The sequence below is a fragment of the Equus asinus genome, chromosome 3 (assembly GCF_041296235.1).
Source record: "Equus asinus isolate D_3611 breed Donkey chromosome 3, EquAss-T2T_v2, whole genome shotgun sequence".
In the NCBI taxonomy this organism is placed as follows: Eukaryota; Metazoa; Chordata; class Mammalia; order Perissodactyla; family Equidae; genus Equus; species Equus asinus.
The window spans coordinates 103,423,444-103,440,039 of NC_091792.1; the positions used below are offsets into that span (position 1 = coordinate 103,423,444).

Consider the following 16,596-nt stretch of genomic DNA (forward strand, 5'->3'; position numbering starts at 1 on the left):
GGCTTCTGGCCACAACACTGAACTTGAACTTGGATGATTTTTTATAGCACCACCTTTCTCTCTCAGATATTTGAATTCAGAATCTTAAACATGACAATAATTCTGTAAGTATGGGACATGAAGAAGAGGTAATGTAATAAGAAATAAATATCAGGCTGGCCTAAAGTATCTTCTTTCTAACTCTGAATTCCAGAAGGCAGTGAGGCAATTTTTTGCATTATTTTAATGGAAAAGGATGTGATCTTCACATTTTATATATAGCAAATTACTCATACAACTAAAATACAGAAGTATAATGCCAATGAAAAGAAAAAAATCTCGAAAAATTATTAATGCTTGTGACAGATTGTATTTTCCAACAACACCTGCCGCAATATGGCCCCTTGAATATAGATGAGTTTTTGACTTGCTCATAACTATTGAAATGCAGTGAAAATGATGCTGTGTGAATTCTGAGGCTAGGTCATGAAAGGTGATGCAGCTTCTGCTGGGTTAAGTGGGAGGTTGGCCCTGGAACTCTGAGACACTCTGTAACAAGTTTGACTTATCTGAGGCATCAGTGCTGTGAGGAAGCCCAAGCCACATGGAAAGGCAACATGGAGGAGTTCCAGCTCAGAGTGTGAGCTGAGAGTTCCAGACTGGGCTGACAGTCAGCATGAACTGCCAGGCATGCCTTTAGATGATTTCAGCCCTCAGTCTTTGAGTTGTCCCAGCTGAGATCCAGAAATTTTGGAACAGAGAGAAGTCATCTGTACTACGACATTTTAAATCTTGACCCATAAAATTAGCGAGCAAAATAAAATGGTTATTTTATGACACTAAGTTTTGTGGTAGTTTGTTAGGTAGCAACAGCAACCGGAAGAGTAGCTTGGTGAACGTTTCCTCTTGTGCAGAAGACCCAAACCTCTGAAACGCTTCTTCCTCTTCAAGCCACAGTTTTGCTGGTAAGTGACATATTATTAAAGAACTATTTATTAACTTTAGAAAAAAAGCCACATTTCTGATCTTTTTCTTCCTTCAGCTAAGAGGGGTTTCTACAATTCATCCCTGTTTAGATCTCTCTCAAATACCGAACTTTTATGACCCAAATCTTCATAAATATAATGATGTCCTTCTCTTAAGCATTACTTCTTACATTTTTATAAACATTTTATGTATTACTTATTTACTATTTTGGCATAAATATTTTTATTTTCTAAATAATATAGCAAAGTTAGACAACCTGCAAGACAACTATTATTAATATTATTAAGATATCTTGTGAAATTCTCTTAAAGTTTTCCTAATATATTAGTACTTTAGGATTTTAGGTCTCTGTCTTCACATTGATGTAAGTTGGTTTAACGAATTGGCTTTGTCATCATTAATGTCTAGGAATGTCAGATCATTTTTACTAAAAATGAGTTTGGTTGGTATTTCACGTAGATCGTGAAATGTGTTCACTGTTGGCTCGTGAGTTTTTTCCCGTATTACTTCAGATGTAAGGCCCCAATATTACGTAGATTCCTTCCTTAGTGCTTGAGGCACAAGAGCGCATACCCAACATTTAGGGGGCATTAAGAAGAAATTAGAAGAAGATGTTTGTTTTAAAGACCTGAATTTTCTCAGTGTATACAAATACAGTAATTAAATAAAATTCGTTTTATTTGCTGCAACCAATTTTCCTGTCTATAGGGGCGTACCTCTTTTATCTTAGAAGTCATTCTCACCGTCCAGACTTACATTCTGGGAAGGCCGCTGCAGGCAATGGTGACTCTTAGGGTAATACTTTATTGCTTTTTTACAGATGACTTCAGACTTTTATTTCAGTCTCTTTACAGAGTACAGGATGCTAGAACAATTACAATGTTTTTACAGCAGTAGGACTTCTTGAGGAAAAGTCTTATCTGTCTTGTGTCAACAGATACTTTTTTCCCATAATAGGAAAAGTGATTAGATCAGGAAGAAATCTCACTTTCTAGGGGCCAACACCTGAGTTTGATTAAAGTTGTCTGTGAAGACGTTTGGTTTATCAGTAATCTGAGGACTAGTAGAGATGGTCCCATTAAGTAGATAAATCAGCAGAAAGTGTTTGCACAGTGGTGAGTTGTTTCCTCCATGCCTTAAAGCCATTCTGACCTTGCATGTAGGGCAGAGCTGGCTAAAAGTTAGCTAGATTTTAATCTCCAGGATGTAGATTATGGTGCATTTCATTTGGGTCAGTTGGCAGGGTCTCTCACACTTAACTACTGTTTGTAATAATCTGGTTTACTATCATCTAAGGCTTTGTGACTCATGGTGTGGTTCACAGACTAGCAGCTTCAGTGTCACATGAGAGCTTGTTGTAAATGCAGAATCAGGCCTGTCCCAAGCCTACTGAATCAGAGCCTGCATTTGGGAAGGATCCTATGTGCACACTAAAGTTTGAGATACTCTGCTCTCAGATAAGACGTCCTTGGAACTGGGCGGACGCAGTGTTGTACATTGAAAGTCCATGTGTCCACTCCTATGTATGGATGGATGGAGAGGGAATCTCATTACGGCTTTTTCTGTTCTGGGTAGTACCATATAACCATGAATGGGTGCTCAATCTGTAAAAGCATCAGAATGATAGTCTTACATGTCTAAATATTTAGCAACCATGCCCTTTGTTCCATTTGTTTGAAAAAGTTTAGTGCTTGAAGAGACATACCCCAGCAAAGAAATGAGTGTGAAGATATCAACCTTGAGAAAGGTGAAATTATGTCATGGAAGGACTGAGTGACTCGCAGGCCAGCTCTTGGAAGAACAACATTTTGCGCCCAGTGTGGGCTGTGAAGCCAGACCGGACTGCAGTCCCTTTTTTAGCTGCTCCCTGTGTCTTTTCACACAGCTGGCTCCATTTTACTCTTTAGGCTTCAGATTGACTTCAGATTGACTTCAGATTGTTTCCATTCTGAAACATAACCTTCGTGTGGAGCAGGAAATTATCTTTTGTTTTCCATTGTTGTAAGCCCTGAGTCCAGTGTCTGACGAATAGTCTATCAAGATGCACTTGTCGAAGAAACAAACTGCATCTGGCTTCCTCGCTTACTTGCTATATAATCTTGGGTAGTTCATGTAACCACTCTGAGCATCAGTTTCCCATCAGTAAGTTAGGTGCATACCCACTTCACTAGGTTATTGGGAGGACTAAAGGAGATACTATATGTAAGCCCTTAGCATGCTCCCTGGGATATCATAAACACTCAATTAATTTTAGTTTAAATCTAAGTACTCAATGTGGTTATGGAACCAAGTGAAAAATAATTCTTGACTTAGGAATGTATAACATAAAAATAAAACAGTTTAGTTTATATACTTAGCACTATCTTGCGTGTTACAGGTGTTGGTGTAGGAACAAAGTGAAAAATTGCAAATAATCAGAAGTGCAGAAGCTCTATCAGATTGCAGTTTCTCCGTTGTATACTCTTGTTCTCTGGGGTTTTATGAACTTGTTTTTTGTTTGTTTGCTTTGTTTTGTAACGTAGGAGAGGGAACTGCCCAAGGACAGCCTTGTTGGTATAAAAATGGAAACTGGCAGGCTTGCTTTGCTAGGGCTGCTGGATGCTCCTCTCCGCAAATCCTGAAAATTGCTTTATTCCGTTTGGAGCCAGGGTGGGTGTGCTGAACATGCACCCTAGCCTGAGGCCCAGTGCCCGAAGGCCCCCTAGCATCTCACTGGTCCACTTACCAGCTGTTTCTTCTCCTGATAGGATTACATTATCCTATATAATATCTGCTTGCTGATGCTTTCACTGAATATTAGATATCTCCTAAAATTCCTGATTTTCGAATTTTTTTCTCAGTTTGTCTTTAAGTAGAGAGCAAATAAAAAATTCAGATGTAATTTGATCTATATAATTTTTTTGTTTATTTTCTTTGCTTGAGGAAGATTAGCCCTAAGCTAACTTCTGTTGTCAATCTTCCTCTTTTTGCTGAGGAAAATTGTTGCTGAGCTAACATTTGTGCTCATCTTCCTCGATTTTATATGTGAGATGAGGCCATAGCATGGCTTGATGAGCAGTGTGTGGGTCCGTGCCTGGGATCCAAACCCTTGAACCTCCAGCCACTGAAGCAGAGCACATGACCTTAACCACTACACCACCGGGCTGGCCCCTAATTCTGGTTTTTAAACCCATCTAAACCACTAAATTCCATTAAAAAGCTAATATATTTAAGACACATCTCCCGAGTGACTATTTTCCTTCAGAAGAAATTAGTCACCAGACTGATTCTATGCTTTCTACTACACAAGAGATGCAGGACTGTATGCCCACCAGTACGTTCTTCTCTCTTCCATTACAATCAGTAAGAAAAAATGTCTTCCTTATGCCTTTTAACTGGGGTTAGGGATGGAGATAATGGTAGGAGAACCAATGGGGGTGGAAAATGTATGTGGATAGATTTCTTGGGACTTAGAAAACTTAAAGAAACTTTAAATGAAAACTACTGACCATACTATTTTATACTTAAGCATCAGACTTTACTTTGGTTTAGCATAAGTTTCTTGCCATCTTTCAATGGTAAAACATAAAGCAAGAATTATATTTGTTGAACTTTATCAGCGTTTCATTTGAATAATCCATTTGAATAACTATCTTTTGGCAAAAGTGTGAAACTCCAAGTGGATCAGGAATAGCTGATTTTCTTTATCTCCATGAAAAATTTGCGTATTAAAAATGGCATATGTAAGATAGAGATACTAAGAGAGAACATTTTCCAGCTCAAAAGTCATTTTACCTCTAAAGTCTTAATATTTTTTTCTACTTAGAATAGAGTCCACTTAGTTTACCAAAAATGAGAACAAAGTAGTAAATATTCCTAAAATATGTCAATACTTTTGGTAAAGTCATAATTGAGATAGTGTAATTTTAGTGTGTTATTTGTTAGGGATGGACCCATAGATATATGAAAAAGATGACATTTTAAATCAGTAGGAAAAAAGATAATGTTATCAACATGGAAAACCTAAAATTATAATTTGACCTCACTCCATATGCAAAAATAATTTCCATGCAAACTAAGGAACCTATGTGAAATGCAAAACCTTTTACATTTTTGCAAAAATACAGGAGAAGGGTAGGAGACAATTTCATGAAAAAAATATAGAAAAATGCTGTTAGATTTGAGTGCATTAAGGTTTAAAATTTTCTTGCCTCAAAAAAGATAAGAGATAGGGTGGAAGAAAATAGTTGCAATTTGTGTAGCCAACATGTAACATCTAGAATGTACTGAGAACATGAAATTAGAAAACAAGTAAAATCATCAGTTAACCTAAGAGAAATATGAATGGACAATAAACTTATAAAGAGCTGCTTAGGGGCCAGCCTCGTGGCCGAGTGGTTAAGTTCACGAGCTCTGCTTTGGCAGCCCGGGGTTCGCTGGTTCAGATCCTGGGGTGCAGACCTATGCACCGTTTATCAAGCCATGCTGTGACAGCATCCCACATGGAAGAACTAGAATGATGTACAACTAGGATATACAGCTATGTACTGGGGCTTTGGGGATTAAAAAAGAAAAAAAGAAAAGAGAGGAAGATTGGCAACAGATGTTAGCTCAGGGCCAACCTTCCTCACCAAAAAAAGCATACTTTAGGAAAAATAAAAAAAGAGCTGCTTAACCTAACTAGTAATTAGAGAAATGTTAATTTTAAAAAAATGGGATCACATTTTATACCTGTCAGATGGGCAAAAATAAAGCTACAATGCCAAGTATTGGTAACAGGGTAGAGATGCAAATTCACACGATTCTGGTGAGAAGAATTAGTCCAACCCAGTTTAGAAGGCAATCTAGCATTATGTAGAGAAGCTGAGGATTTATGATGAATTTTGTCTCAGCAATTCTTTTTGTAAGCTCATCCTCTGCAGAAATTCTTGCACACATGTGGGAAAACATCCACGAATGCTTTTTGCAGCATTGCTTTTAAGAAAGAAAAACTGGGTACACCTCTGTCTCTATAAATGGGAAATGGATAAACAAAGGGTGACAGAGGTATACAATGGAATATTATACAGCAATTAAAATGAATGCACTAAAATGAAGTATATCAACATAAATACATATCAAATACATGTCATTAAGTATTCACATATTCTTTAAAAACACACAAAAAAGTCTTAAGTTCCCTGTCTATGTACCCAACATGCCTTGGACTGGACGTCATCTTTGTGAGTATTTATCATTCACTTACAAGAAGTGTAGCAAAGTTGAGAATTCAGGTCTGAGCATTTGTGTCTTCCTCTCACTCTGTCCCACCTACGAGCCTGACATTCTGCGTTGAGACTGTGGGTTTCTTCCTGCTCCCTTTGAGAAAGGAAGCCATGTTCTTTTGGAGGCTAGCCTCCCCTCGGCAAAGAGCGGAGCCTGGTCTTTCACTGTATACTCCCTGTAAAAATCTGACACGATCATTGACAGGAAAAGCTATTCAGCACATTGTGAAGCTGTGGAAGTAGAACAAGCTCAAAATCGTGTAGTAATCAATTAAAATGTGAGCCAACTGAAGAGTTTCAGAAGGTCCAAAGAAATGATAAATTCCCCACTGCTTTCCGCACAGAGTATTCAGTTAATTGATTGGACATTTCTTCAAAAATTATATATTGAAACCAATATGTGGTTTTTCCTACATGTTGGAACTGTGAATGAGGACTTTCACTTTTCCTTAAATGTGGAAAAATAATACCTGTGTAGTATTTATGTTCATTTCCCTGGTGTAAAGTTAAATTTTGCAATTGATATTTTTAATATCTTTATGACAGCTTAGAGTATACAATTATTTGTAAATTGTTTTCTATGAAAATATATTTTACAAATAACAAAGTATATATATATTATGAATGTATAGAAACAAATTAAAAGCACTCAGTTTCATTAAATCAGGGAAATGAATGTTAAAATTACAATATGATACCTCTACAAACCCCCCCCAAAGGAATAAAAAGCAAAGTACTGACAATACCAAGGACTGATGGAGGTGTGAAGCAGCTGATGCTCTCATCCATTTATCTGGTAAGAGTCTAAAGATAGCTCAACCACTTTGGAAAACTGTTGGACAGTATCTAAATTTTCAACACAGGCATACCCTGTGACTCAGTAATTAAACTCTTAGGATCGCACAGTTAGAGAAATGTGTGTGCATCAAAGTGGCGTCATTCCTAATAGCCCCAAAGTACAAATGACCCATATGTCTTTCGCCAGCCACTAGATAAGTTGGGTGTAGTCACACGGTGAAGCGCTATCCAGCAATGACAAGGAGCAGGCTCCTGCTACATAAAACGTCATGGAAAAGTCTCACAACATAGTGTTGAACAAAAGAAACCAATGCAAAAGAATACATACTGTGTAATTCCTTTTATATGGAATTTACCAGGCAAACCTAATTTACGGTTTTAAAAATTTACTTTAAAAATTTTCCATGGTATTAGTTCTGTAATCTGCAAAAATAATTCTAAAGTTTATCTGGATGAATAAACAAGCAAGGAAGCTAAGAAAAATTTTAATATTAATACTGACAAGCATTATCTTGCTCTATCTGGTTGTAAAATATGTTAGAAATTACAATAATTGAAACAACTTTGAACTGGTTCAAAGGGGAGTTCAAGGGAAAGGGAAAATTTCCTGTAAAAGATGCTAACCACCATAAAATTTATGAGAAATAATTTAATAATTATCAAGTACTCTCTTCAAATGAAATATGAATGACTATATGAATTATTGTTATTAAAACATTACTGAAGTGTATATATTTACTAAGGAACACTTGAGGAATTATTGTGAATTAAAACACATCCATGTAGGTCAAGAAATGGCACTGCAGAAGCTCTCATACTCCTCCCAATCTTCACCCCCTCCCTTCTTCCCCAAACTATTATCCTGCCTTCTGACATCCTGGATTAGTTTTGTCTGCTTTTGAATTGTGTATAATTGGATTAATGCTGCATGTATTCTTTTATATCTGCCTCTTTTGCTCAATATACAAAGTATTTTTTAAATAATATCAAGAAAAATGATAAATCATTTGCAAATTAATTGAGTTTTTTACCTTATAATGGACACTAACATTAAAAGCCAGAAGAAAACATAACTGGAACTTTAAGTGAGGGAAGGTATTTATAACATAAAATCAATGGAGGAAACCACAAAGGAACACGTTGCTAGATCTGAGTTAAACAAAATTAAATCTATATCAAAAGTGCTATAAAAATTAAAAGGTAGGGGCCGGCCCTGTGGCCGAGTGGTTAAGTTCGAGGGCTCCACTTTGGTGGCCCAAAGTTTCGCTGGTTCAGATCTTGGGCACGGACACGGCACCGCTCATCAAGCCATGCTGAGGCGGCATCCCACATGCCACAACTAGAAGGACCCACCACTAAAAATACACAACTATGTACTTTGGGGAGTTTTTGGGAGAAAAAGGAAAAATAAAATCTTAAAAAAAAATTAAAAGGTAAATTAAGTGGGAAAAATATGTGCAACAATATGGCAGAAAAGCATTAACATGTACTTTAGATAAGAGTAACTCTTATGGATCAATAAGAAAAATATTACCCCAACAGAAAATTGAACCAAGATACAAATAGACAAATCACAGATATAGATTAGCATAAACAGATAATTTTATGTATCTAATCAGCAAAAATATATCAATTTATAGAAATCTATTTTAAGATAATGATCTGAATTTTACCAAATATTTATATATGAAGATATTTTATAAACTTTAAAACAATCTAAATGTTTAATGGTAAGGTGAATTATCTTGTAGATAATAAAACATTCTCACTTTGGAATATTATATAGTCATTAAAATTATGCTTTTAATGAATATTTGATGATAAAGAAAAAGTCTTGAGTGTATAATGTTAATTATAAAACGTTTTTAAATATGCCTTGTGAATGTTCATGTGTCTATATGTTTACATGAAGAAATTTGGGGGGCTGGCCCGGTGGCACAGTGGTTAAGTGTTCACATTCTGCTTCAGTGGCTCAGGGTCCGCCGGTTTGGATCCCGGGTGTGGTCACGGCACTGCTTGACAAGCCATGCTGTGGTAGGCATCCTATATGTAAAATAGAGGAAGATGGGCACGGATGTTAGCTCAGGGCCGGTCTTCCTCAGCAAAAGGAGGAGAATTGGCAGAAGATGTTAGGTCAGGGCTAATCTTCCTTAAAAAATAAAAATAAATAAAAAAATTAAAAAACAAAGAAATTTGGACAAAATTTCTTCAGCCTCATGGCTCTGATGGCCTCATGGTGGTTGGTGAGATTACAGTGACTTTCAGTTTCTTCTATTAATTTTCCAGATTTTCCAAATTTTCTACCTTGGACTCTTTTAATCCTTTCATTCAAGCAGCGAATATTTATGCACCAGGAACTGTATGGTTAGAAGAAAAAGGGTAGAGAAAAGGATCCTATCTAGGAATCACAGAGTGGCAAAGGAAGGGAAAAGATCAAGTGGCGATCCTCCAGGTGTCCTGGCCAGTGGAGGACTTCCTGCTGTGGCTTCGTCTCGCCGTTGCGTCTCCTGTGTTCCCCTGCACAAGCTCAGCTTTGCCTGAGCTCTCTTTGTTCTGGATGTTATGCCCACATGTGTCACAGAATCTAATTTTTGTCACAAAAGTTGTGACACAAACACAAAATTAATCGACATATTTTGTGCAAATACAAAAATGAGTGCTCCCTGAAGAGGGAATAATTCTCACCTATTTCATAGTAGAATCAATTTTGATCCCTGTAGTGTTTTCATTGTCTGATAGAACTAGACTATTTTTAGGAAACATTAAAATAAAATTTTATCTTAAAGCAAAAAGCCCTGCTTGCTGTCTAAAGGAGGAGCTAACTGTTGCATGTGTTCAGCTTCCACCGGTACACACTTCCACCCATCGAGTTTGGGTAACCGTGCGGCAGGCTTCCTCCGAAAGCAGTCGTTAGCCTACTGTCAAGCTGTCACGCACTTTTTGGTACCACCTGTCTCCTCTGGCACATATGACTGCTGTGCAGTCTGGGGCAGAGCAATTTACTCCTTTACCGAAAGGTCCAAAGCGCATTTAAAATGTAATTTACTCTATCATTATTTTTTCAAGGTGTTCCTGAGAACACTGGGCCTGGTGTAGATTTGGGCATGAGTTTGACCAGAATCCAGCTCATTTGTTCTTCAAACAGAAAGTACAAGTACCTTCTACAATGTAATCTAGAAACAATAAAATGATAGCTGAGCCACCTAGGCATAAACATCACTGGTTCATTCTCACATATTCTTAGTCAGGCATTTACTGTTTTTTTAAGTCAATAGCATAACCATTAGTAAACAAATACACCCCTTATTATATGCACACCTTCTTTTAAAGCAAATTCTCCATGCTTTCCAACTCTTCTAATGCCTGCTCCTTAGGCATTTGCCTCCAGGACCTGATATTAGAATACTGAAACATTTTCACGGACTACTAAATAGTTTTAGAATAAACTAGGCCGTGGCCCCAGGGAGGAAATGGCTCAGCTTCAGGGATGCATAACCACCCATATATTTGGTAAGCGCCGATTATTCTGCTGCAGAGACTCAACAGGCTGGTCCCTATAGCCACTCGCTTTCCCCTTTCAGTCCTTTCCTACCTAGAACCTTGAGGCTGTGTGTCCTTTGGCTCATGCTGCTGGCCAGCTCTTCCTGTTCTCAGCTGTGTTATCTAAGTTTTCTCTGTTACTCACTTTGCCACTAAAATGCTTCATAAAAATTTGTAGTGAAATAGCCTGCCAGGCCCCATTCTTGTCTATGTACCAATCTAGCAAATATTAAAATCTTGCAAAAATCTTCATGCTAAATTAAATAAGCAAAGACAGAGCTCAAGATGAGAAATATAATAATTACTTTACTAGACTTGGGCTTCTCCTTGGTATTACCTGAATAAAAAAATACTGAAATTTTCTCAATTTTCCTCGTTTACATTTTTTCTGCACCATTTTAAATAAGGTATGGCTTAAAAATTATTCTTGTAACTACTTATGGTGACAGATGTTAACTGGACTTATTGTGGTGATCATTTCACAATATGTACAAATATTGAATCATTATGTTGTAGACTGTAAACTAATATAATGTTATATGTCAATTATACTTCAATAAAAAAAATAAGGTATGTCTAATCTCTGGGAACAAACCCTTTGCATAAATGATCAAATTTCATGCACTTCTTCTGTTACCAAAAGTGCATGTGTGGCAAGTCAAATATTACATAATATGCTACCCTCTCCTGGCCTTAGGTATATAGCGAGGAGTCAGACTTCATGAACAGAAAAATTCCTTCTAAGTCTGGACTATCTAGATCTCTGCCATTGATAAGTGGTACATGGGGCCAGCCATAAAAGGCAGATAATATATCGCCTACTCCTCTAAGTTAGCCACACTCCCTTCTATGCTAGCATTGGGATATACACATGCTTCACAACATTTAACACATTTTGTTATAACTATCTATTTTCACATTATTCTTCCCTTCTAGTCTGTGCATTCTTTGACAGAATACTTAACATTACTCGTCTCTACATACCCCACACCATGACAATTTCTGCACCTCACTAGGTACTAGTGGTTTTTAGATGAACATATAATCCACCACAATCTAGAACAAAAGTCCATAAATTATGGCCTGTTGGCCAAATCCTGCTCACTGCCTGCTTTTGTAAATAAAGTTTTATTGGAACACGGCACACTCACTCATTTATATACCGTCTGAGGCTGCTTTCCTGCTACAACAACATGGAATAGATGTGACAGAGATCTTATGCTTCACAAAGCTTAAAATATTTACCATCCGTCTCTTTTCAGAAAAGTTGGCTGGTGCCTGGTCTAGAGGATGAGAAATGAATTATTTTCTAAGAAACAGCCCAGAAGCCCCAGCACCCCAAAGTTAACCCAGGTCCTTCTACTTTGTTCTTCCTCAGTCTCCTGAATATACTTTTCTTCTAAAATGTGTGACCATGTATTTGTAACCTATCTTTCCCACTAGACTCTGGGGATATAGTAAGCTTTCCAGGGGCCCTGCATGATGTAGGTCAGTGGTCTCTCAAACTTTTTACCCACTTACCCCTTAGGAGAATTTTGGAAATCCTAGCATATATTTAAGTTGAGATCTAAAATGTTTCATTAGAAATTTAGATTGTTGCAAAGGATATAATTTTCTGCGGATGTAATTATTCACACTTTAAAATAAAACTGTTACATCTGAGAGAATGTATACAGCAAAGTGTTTGACACCCACTACCATCTAAAGAGATTTTGGCTTCCAGTTAGGATGGAGAAAGGCACGAGAGAACATCACTTCTACTCAAGCAATGAGAACAAGCCAGAGAGTCTACAAAATCATGGTTTCTGGAGTCCATTAGAGAGCTGAGGTTGCAAGGCCACTCAGTGAGCTGAGATCCAAAAGTGACAAGGCCCCTCTGAGGAGAGGCAGGACAGAAACGAGCTGGTTGACATTTGGCACAGCAGTGAGAAGAACAGGTGGCTGCCACAGAAATGAGTAAGAGTGGAGCTTAGTGAAGACTTTTAGTGGCGAGCGTGAGTTTGGTATGCTTCCACAGGTGGAGTCTGCACCCATCTGCCACCTGTCCTCGGACGTCTACCTAGAGTTTACAAGAAACATGAAGACATGAGTTAGGATCAACTGCAAAGGGGCACAAGGAAACTTTGGAGCGAAGGGCTTATTCTATATCTCCTGTAGCTGGTTACACAATTGGTAAAATTACCAAAATTCATCAAAATGAACCACTTAGAAGAAGTGGATTCAATATGTAAATTATGACTCAATAAAGCTGAAAGAACATAATTTGGGGCACAACAAGTGGCAGAATTGTATTAGCAATATGATACTCTTTGTGTAACTTTTAAAACAAGAAAAAATACTAAATATTATGGACAATTACTTGCATAGAAATGATAAGCACCAAATTCAGGATGAGGTCACTTTGGTGGAGACAAGGATAAGAAGACTGAGATAAGAAGACGGACACGGGCTTTACCTGAATGTATTATGTCTCGTTTCTTTTTCAAAAATCTGAAGCAAATGTGGCTAAAGGTTAAGATTTTTACATAGCTGGGCGATGACCATACAGGTGTTTGTAATATTACTTTCTGTAATTAATGAAAGTAATCTGGAGTTAAATTCACAGAGAACAAAAAATTTAAATAATAGTATTGAAATTGTTTAAGGCAAAAAGAGGGAAGTGATAGATGAAGGTGGAGGAGGGGCAGGCAGAAGAGGATGTTCAAAGTGTTGATTTTTTTTCGTCTTTGCAGCTCAAATAAAGTTCTCCCAACAGCACAATTATGTCTCCTCATTCCCTTCTGAGCCAGTGCACTTTGTCCTTCTTTTGTTAGGAAAAACAGATCCCTACCCATCAGTGAAGCTTTCCTTTGTGAATCTGAAGGGTTTCCAGTGGCCAGATCTACCAGCTTGATTCTATCTTTGAGGACAGGCATTTGCTAATACTTCAGCAATAAAAATGTATAACCTCGACGAGCAACCAAAGGAGAGAGTGATTACATTTGGACACTTGTTCCCCAGGTTCCCAAAATCTGTGTTCTTCACCATCATGTGGGTAGTACGGATAGTTACTCAGCAAGCTTCTTCCTAAAGTCCCCACTCTATTAAATAAAATTTCCTTCCTGGGCAACCTCGCCTCCTACACTTTTGGTCGTTTCCACTCCCTTTGTAGTGTGTAGATTGATCTGGAGGAAGATGGCAGTCAGTATGCAGAGAAACTTCTGGTACTTCCTCCTCCTCCTCCCTTCTTCCTCCCTTTTTCTTGCTCCTCTTTCTTTTCCCTGTTCTTCTTAACAAGGATGGCAGTTAAAATCTTGGCAATGTCTGATGTCCATGATCTTTTCTTATTTTTTAGTACATTTTTCCTGACAATGTTACTGCTAAGAACTCAGAAATACAAGAATTTGCATTTTTAAATTTTCTGTAAATAAATTTAAATCTATCTTTGAGCCCATGTCTCACTTTTCCGGTAGAAATTAAATTTCACCCTTTATTAGGGTGCCTTCTCCTCCCATGGGCATGAACCACAGGACTGGGATGTCCCTATGGGCATTGCTCATCGGTTCACACTTGCTGAGACCACCTTTGTTCCAGCATGAATGGTCCCTTCAGCATCAGAAGCTCTGTTGCAATAATGCTTAAAGCATGGGAACCTGGGGGCTGAGTTTCCATCCCCCTAGGGGCACCAAGCAGTCATCCCCTTGAGATTTTGAGATCTTGTTGCCTCTTCTAGATACTGCCTCTGATAGCAATTAATTCTTCCATCTTCCACTACATTGAGACATCTTAATAATTGTAAGCCATCTCTCCCTTTCCTTCGTTTTGTCCACAACGGTTGCCCTCAAAGGCCCTCCTCTCTCTCACTCCTTCCCTCTCTCTCTCCCTCTCTCTCTCCCTCTCTCTCTCTTTCTTTCTCTGTCTCTCTCTCTCTCTCCGTGGGGGGTGGGAGGGCATCATCTATTCAGTGAGCTTTATCACTTGGAAAGGCCAGAAAGAGCTCTTTACTTCAAGCATCAACTATTTTCTACCTTGTAAAAACCTCAAGGTAAGTAAGTATACTGACCTCGCCACCTGCTTGAAATGGGGAAAGAAAAAGAAAAGTACATAGGGGAACAAATAGAGTGAATTGATATTCTAATACATTATCCTGAAACACAAACTATAGAAATGATTTCTGAAGGTAGCCACTGTGCATTTTTTAATAACTCGCCCCCGGGTTGCATTTGTAAAATTTGTTAGCCTGCCTTAGACAAGTACTTTTAGAATCAGACTCTCCTATGTTAAACTTCTCAGCTCTGTCACATTCTGGTTCTGGATCCCTGAGGCGGGCACTGTGATGTGCCTTCTAGATCCCCCTTCAGTGAAGGACATGTTGCCTCAAATTGGGAGTGCTTTTTGCGGACAACCTTCGGCTGTCAGGCCCTCAGGGATTGCCTCAGCTGCAAAAGACTGCCTCACCCAAGGTCATGCCTTTTCCCAGGGTGGTCCACATTCAGTGACTGACGGATGTGGGATGTAAGTGCCTGGCCATACTCGCCCAACTGGGGATGACTGAAAGGCGTTCTAGCTTCAGTTTCCCCTGGTTGGTTGAGGCTGTCCTTGAGACTGGTCACAGATCTACTTCTTCCTCTCTCTCTGCCCACTACTGCTCCCCTCCTCTCCCTTTGACCAGTTTTGATCGCAAGGGCATTCCTCAATAAGCATCCTGCTTGTAAAACTCCATCTCAAGTCTGCTTCTCAACCTGAAACATTTTTGAAACTCAACTTCTTCATTTGTATCACAGTATTATTGTAAAGATTAAATGAAATAGTGCAAGTCTTACTATACTGCCCGACATATTATAAGTTCAATAATTGGTGGAACCTAGTATTATTGTTGCTCAAAAATCACTTTGCTAAAGGCTGTTCTCAACCATTCATCTTCCTATGTTTCTAGTGAAATCTAGTTAAATCAGAGTCTACAAATGGAGGGCATCTTTGCACTCAAAGGTGAAAAGAGAGTCTACAAAACCAGCTCAGCAATGTCTCTCTTTCCCTGCTATGGCGGTTGAATTTCTTTGTTGACCGTATGTTGCAATATTTCTGCAAACAATGACTAGAATTGTGTTTTTTTTTAAACTAAAGTAGGGAATTCTGAGTGTGACTCGACATGAAAATGTTTTCATTTTGGTACCAAGATATCTTTAGAAAAAATACTATGCATTCCTTAATTTTATCAAAATAGAGATATATACAGATATTTATGGAAAGATGGATGACTGAGAGTAGAAATTCCAATATCTGAATGTGGTTTTTGTTTAGCCACCCTCCCTGAAAGATCCTTGGCCCATTGTAATGCCCTGAATTTGACCGTTTTAGATTAGCTCCCTTCCTTCTCCATGACAAGATGAGAATATAGCTATAGCTTATTGTTCTCAAATTTAGTGTGCATGACAATCCACTTGAAAACTTATTGAAAATGTCAGTTCTAAGGTGCCTCTCGTAGTTTCTGACTCAGCACATCTGAGTGGGAGCTCAGGAATGAGCGTTTTTTAACAAGTGCCCAGGTCATTTTGATGCTAGCTGTGAGAAACACTTGCATGGCAAATGGCTAGGTTAATCTCCATTCAATCCAGAGAATAAAGAAAAGGGAATAGGATATAAAATGTACTAAGTCTAATTTGCCACACCTAGGATTTCCATTAGCATCCTGTAGAACCCACAAGAGACACTTTGAAAGGGCTCAAACAAGCATCTCTCTTACAGACTAAACTTATCATGACACTCTTATTATTAGGTGATCATTTATGTTGTGAAGTATGGCTTGATCTAGAACACAACACTTACTTGCTGGTTTTTTTCTTTCTTACCTCAGTGTCCACTCTTTCTCAGTCTTGGTTGGGTTTTCCCAGCCTCTGTTGGAGTGTCCCAGACTCAAACCTTGGTCTCCTCATTCCCTAGGTCATTCATTCTCATGACTTTAAACACCATCTATTGAATAATAATTTCTAAATTTGCATTTCCAATTTCATTCCCCTGAGCTTCAGATTCACATAACTGTCTACTGGGTATCTCCACTTGAATGCAGAAT

The 16,596-nt window shown here is 38.2% G+C and overlaps 1 long non-coding RNA gene across 1 annotated transcript in view; it reads left to right on the forward strand.

Annotated features, from left to right (window-relative positions):
* Window positions 1–525: 525 nt before the first annotated feature.
* Window positions 526–16,596, forward strand: part of LOC106846397 (uncharacterized) — a 42,366-nt gene continuing 26,295 nt past the window's right edge. Inside the window, exon 1 of the long non-coding RNA XR_001401876.3 lies at window positions 526–944. This is a non-coding gene — a long non-coding RNA (uncharacterized lncRNA). The remainder of the gene's footprint in view (window positions 945–16,596) is intronic.